Source organism: Ostrinia nubilalis, chromosome 15 (genome assembly GCF_963855985.1).
Source record: "Ostrinia nubilalis chromosome 15, ilOstNubi1.1, whole genome shotgun sequence".
NCBI lineage: Eukaryota > Metazoa > Arthropoda > Insecta > Lepidoptera > Crambidae > Ostrinia > Ostrinia nubilalis.
The window spans coordinates 6515700-6521842 of record NC_087102.1 but is presented as its reverse complement, the minus strand read 5'-3'; positions in this window follow the sequence as shown (position 1 = coordinate 6521842).

The following is a 6143-nucleotide window of genomic DNA, read 5'->3' as shown; positions in this document are numbered from 1 at the left end:
GTGTCCTTAAAAATTTCAAACTTGTATTCTGAAACAATGCTAAAATGTCTATTTAATTTTACTGTACCTAATTTATGTTATCTTCTTTACCTAGTAATAAAACAGTCACTCCCGCTGCTGTACCTACGCTAAGACCTTGTTAACTACGCAACGGGTTTTATTACAGTTTTCAGCAATTGATTCAAGAGGAAGGTTTATTAAGATTTCGGATCGCTAGTTTATTAATAATCTGAAAAAAGCGAGGAAGGCCTCTAGACAAATGTACTCCGCTTAAAAGGAAGCCTCAGCCATTTATAAAGTTACCCATAATAAAATACTGAAAAGATTTTTCATTTTCGTTTTTTCTCACCTGAAAAGCTTCAGGTGCTTAAAGTGCTAATGGGAAATTGCTCAAAGAATCCGTGTTTCTTTTGAATGGGGTGTATTTTAAGATGCTCCATGGTCTTGACTAAATTATTTCGATGCCATAGCGTTTTAATAACATGCCATGATGACCATAATTTTATAACGTAAAGTTGAACATAAATTTAGCAAGAGCCTTATTTTACCTACTCGTTATCTACAAGCTAAATTACACAAATTACCTTTGACTGATAGAATCCATTACTTATCCCTCAGGGCATTTACCAACAGTAACACAGTTTAGCATTTTGATACTTTACTGTAACAATTTAGACATTTTGAAAATACTGTTTGACAACGTCATGTAATCTGTGGTCTTTTTCGTTAAAAAAAAGTTTGCATTATTTTTTCTTTACAAAAAAGAGGTTTGTATTTAAAGTTTTGAATTTATGAAATGGGAGGATGATGATGATGACTTTTTTAGATGGCACTAAAGAGTTATCCTTCCTTTCGCAAGCCATATGAGGGAAAATGAGAGATCAATCTTCCAGATAATATCTGAGAGTTACATTTCAGACAAAATCTTATGAATACAGCTTCATCTAACTTCAATTCCCGAATAGAAATAGGTACACCAAAACCATAAGTATTCCATATAAATGAGCCAAAACTGAATATGTGAAACAGGGAAGAGGTAGGGTCTCAGATGGGTCACTTTAGAGGTTTCAGTCACCCCAATTGGATTCAGTCGCCCATCTGTTTGGTGTGAATAAATATATTTTAGTGTGTAAAACTTAGTTAACCCTATTAAGGGTTGCTTTTAGTGCGATCTTAAGTGTGCCTTGCAGACGATAGAGCAACGCATTGATTGTTTGAGCCATTTCTTGCAGGTGATGGAGTAAAGTATTGATTAAAAAGCCATAGCTTATCGGTAACTTGTGTAATGCAGGATTGGGGATCCCCAGCCATAAATACTGATGGTTCAAACAGTATCTACTTATATTGTGTAGTGCAACAGCTCGGTATACCATTCGGCCAAAGTTAACAGACTGCGGTGCTTTAATAAACCCTATCCACAGACTAATTAAATAACAAGTACACAGCTAGACTTTATGACGGTTGAATCACTCCGAACTTCGAAACACATAGCAATAAAAACTAGAGTCTAATTTTAGCCCGCAAAATCCAGACCAAACTGGGAGAGCCCCACAAATTGATGTCTTTGATGCGAGTTCAAACAAGTTCGTGTAAATATCACGGAAACTTCAATTAGTCACTCCTTTTAACTTCATTAAAGGTACATTTATGCTGGACGCAACATGAAAGTTCATTGAAACGGTGTTAGTAAATCCAATGTGGATAGAAACACGATTCTGGAATCCATTTTTATTTGTTTACCGTAGCATAGGTACTCTCGTACACCTACATGGTATCGTAAAATAAAGCATTGTACCTACTATAGGAGTATTAGTTCTATTTAGTAAATACAAACAGTCTAATCTAGAGATTATTATAATGCAGTTATAATAATGATAATGTATGTAAGTATATTCTGCTTATAATAAAACCAACTCAATGTGTACAAAATTAAGTTATGATGACAGATGGCCAACATTTGCCACTGAACTTAGGGCCACGTGTACTTACCGTATTGGTAAGTTTTGAGGAAATGTAGGTATTACCTGTATACAGGCTGGCTAAATGCTAAGGTACCTTACTATGTATCAGTTGAATCTATACAAAAGTAATTCAAAACATTCTGTATATTCGCGTACATATTATTATAGTACAGTATGTTTCGATTCGTGACAAACTGAATTTGCTTCCGAAATCGCGTCACGCGAATCCCTCGGGATCTCCTTTTCTCTCAAGACGTGTATACTATGTATTATGTCCCGATACACATCAAAGTTGGAACTACATAAGCAGGTATCCTATAAGCAAAATGCATCCAGCAGATGTTTCTCAAAGTTATAAACATTCATTATAGAGATGACCACGTGCAAGTTAATGGAGCCAAATGAAAATAAAGCATGATTCAGAAAAAAATATTAAGCTCAGTAACCGGTAACCTGTTTATCAATTTAGATCTAAAGTGTGTTTTTGCCGTAAATATACAGGTAAAGCGGTTAGTAAAATCGGTTAGTGTAATTAATTCAGATTTATTTTCATGAATCAATTTTAAGGCAAATATTTAAAACGAAGCTATTCTTTACAAAATAAGTTATGGTTAAGTAAATGATGGTTATGTACAATTTAGGTATAAATTATTTTAGAGCATTGGAGCTGAAGAGTGTGGCAATACTAAAATTCAAAGACTACAAATGAAAATGGACTTACTTTTTCGTAATTTGTTGAGTGGTTACGTGGGTATTTCTTTTAATTACACATCACTTTTAGTATTAGTAACTAATGTTTTACAAAATTATGTTAAAATCGATTTACAAAACTACACAACTAGAATCACTTCATTTACAAATTGATTAGTGCTATTTACAGATGAGAGCTACATTATAAGTAGAACTATTCACATATTTTTACAATTTGGTTATTCTAGGGTTTTATTTATAGTTACTGCATGCGTTTCGATAATAATCATTCGCAGCAATAGCACTGCAAAGTAGGTGGTGGAGCGGATTGCCGCGTTTTGCGCATGTGCGAACATTTTGAGGTTATGCTTTCTCCCTTGTTGTGCATTATTGAAGGAAAGAGACGGATGCTATCCAGAAGGACATGCGCAGTGTTATTGATGGGTGTGTGGCGGGAACGGCGGGCACGGAACACATTGCGGCAAGTATGGCTAGTTCCATTGCTGCGTTTTGTTTGACGCGATGTTAATGAGTAAACTAAAACGATCGATGTATTGTAAAATTCGTGTTGTGGTTACTTCCTCCCCTTGACCATGAATATTAGAGCGGCAGACGGAATGAATACAGTAATACAGTACTTACCTAGTTGATTGTTAGGGCTTGTAGATAGGTATCTCATATGCCAGGGTCGAACCTAAATCAATAAATCACTCCGTGTCGCCACAAGTCGCGGAACTCGTTAAATATTTAAGAAGTAAAGATTTGTGTGAAATCGGCTACGTTGCCTGATAACTTCTAGCTAGGTAGGTAATTTGATTTTACTTTTTTAAGACCTAAGTAAAATATGAAAAGATATTATGTGTGCAATAGTAGATGTATATAATTTTGAAGGAATATTATTGATTATTCTAAAAAAAACTACTTGACAAAAAAATTGTAGTTAGTCTACGAAAAATTAAAAAACGTAACTTTATTATTCTATTGTAGGACGTGAGAAATGAAAGATGATTTACCATTAATTAATATAATAATATTAAGTTTATAAATTAATACTAAACTCTAAAAACAAACAGTGCCCCTAAACAAAACAATTATAATATTAATCAACAAATTAAGTATAGTTAACTAAAAGCTAAAAGAACCTTATTAAAATATTTGAAAACTACATAGAAATACACTTTGACGGGCCAGGAGGATCTGAAGATTTGTAATGGGGTGGGTCTGGTTGAGGACCTACTCGACTCTTCAAGGGCTTGATCAGCCGCCAGCATCGCCCAAACATTGGCCGTTGACGTAGCACACTGTCGCCCATCCTCCAACCATACTCCCAGTTGCTACACTCGGCGAAGTAAAACCTCCTTTCTGGCAAAACTTTGCCGCGTTTATTTAAATACTCCATCCTACCGTAATCTGGTTTTGATTTATAAAAGAAACTACCTACATAGAAATACACTTTGATGGGCCAGGAGGATCTGAAGATTTGTAATGGGGTGGATCTGGTTGAGGACCTACTCGACTCTTCAAGGTCTTGGTCAGCCGCCAGCATCGCCCAAACATTGGCTTTTGACGTAGCACACTGTCGCCCATCCTCCAACCATACTCCCAGTTGCTACACTCGGCGAAGTAAAACCTCCTTTCTGGCAAAACTTTGCCGCGTTTGTTCAAATACTCCATCCTTCCGTAATCCGGTTTTGATTTATAAAAGATCTCGGTGATCTTTGGATCGACCGGTCGCATGATCGGATCTGTGTTTAAGTCAGTATCGGGGCGAACTAATCTTGGGTCTACTTTGGGGTCGCCTAGACCGATGTCAACGACGGAATGCCCATGGCGGAGGTTCGCTACTCCAGGGATAAAAGTCCCATCTCTTATGGGAACTTTTCGTCTGTTGTAACCAGCCACTATGTGGTCTCTAGTGATGGTAGCCATGCCTTCAACCATGTTGTGGGCAGTCACATCGCTTTCGAAGTAGTTAGTGGGTTCCCTGGTCAAAGTAGCCGCCTGTTGGATAGAGGCTTTATGTTTGTGGATCCAGTTGAGTCGCAATCGATTCTCCTTTTCATAGTTCTCTTTTAGAAAGATGATAACTGCCGGGTTGGTGATGTCTAGGAGAGGCATTTTGGTAAATTATTAAAAAACAGTTCAGTTTGTAACAAAATTCAATGTTGACAAACTGTCAAAAATTCTTTTTTTATAATGCCTAAAGGCCAAAGACAATATTCCAGTGGCTTAGATTAACGTGACACTTGTATAGCCTGACATCTACATAAAAACCCTCGCCATGTTGCGGAAAACTAATGGTACTAATTTCTTTTAATGGCAACAGTATAGATGACCCACGCTGAACTGTCCCGCCAAACTCAATGACAGGGGGGCGCTACCATCGTTCAACTATATGGTTTCCAACATGGCAAAAATCTGAACCAGCGATCCGGTATTGACGGTGGCGCCCCACTGTCAATGTCATCGACAGGACAGTCCAGTATTTTGGAACTATAACTGAAAACTTCATTGACATGTCACCTTGCATGTCAGTCTGTTGCTGTCAAAGTGTAAACAAACTTTATTTTAAATGTGCGCAATTGATTTTGTGAATGAAATTGCTAAAATCTTTTTATAGTCGTGAAAGAAAAGTGGTTCTCAATGTGTTAAAGTATTTGTCGAAGAGAAATACCAAGGGTTCGGACAATATTTTCATTGATTGTTTCCAACAAAGGTTGTCAAATTGACTGACATGTTTATCGTATAGTACAGTCCACTATGAAAATTAGCTGTGGTTTGTTTCAACTACCTATTTTAAAGTTTTTTGTCACTTTCTAAGTGTTGAATTTTATGGAATTGGGAAAGAAGTACCGAGTTTGAAGCGTTCATGAGCAGACATTGCAGTTGAATATTCAAATTCTGAATTTGATTATTGATCAATAATAAAATAAATCCTACTAGCTCGATAGATGGTTTCATTTAATTTATTTAAACCAGGTTACCTATAATAATATTTTTTCGTTAATTTATGAAAATATCAAATTAGCCCGTAATCCTGAATCCTGATACATAAAGTTAGCCTATTAATTTAACACAGGTACGACTGTACTCAGTGTTGCACTATCAAATGCAATTGACGCGCATGTGCATGTGGATTGAGTGATCCTTGCTTCTATGCCAGGGTCTTTATGTTCCTGCCCCCCTAGACAAAACGCACTTTTTGATCGAATCGAAAATCGAATCCGTCAAAACTCCATACAAAAAAGGGGCTTTTCGACCACTTTTCGACTGGTTTGCGATTATAATTTGCACTTTGTCTAGACCTACTGGTCAGGCTATAATTTCGAAATTTCTTCGCTCATCAACTTTGGCGTGGTTTTGGTCGCTTCGAAAGATTTTCTATTACCTACAACTGTCACGTTTTCTGTTTTAGATATTGGACTGTGATTTTTTTTGACTTTCCTGCTCCGCCAAGGTTGACTGGGAGAGAATACCATAATTTTAATTATT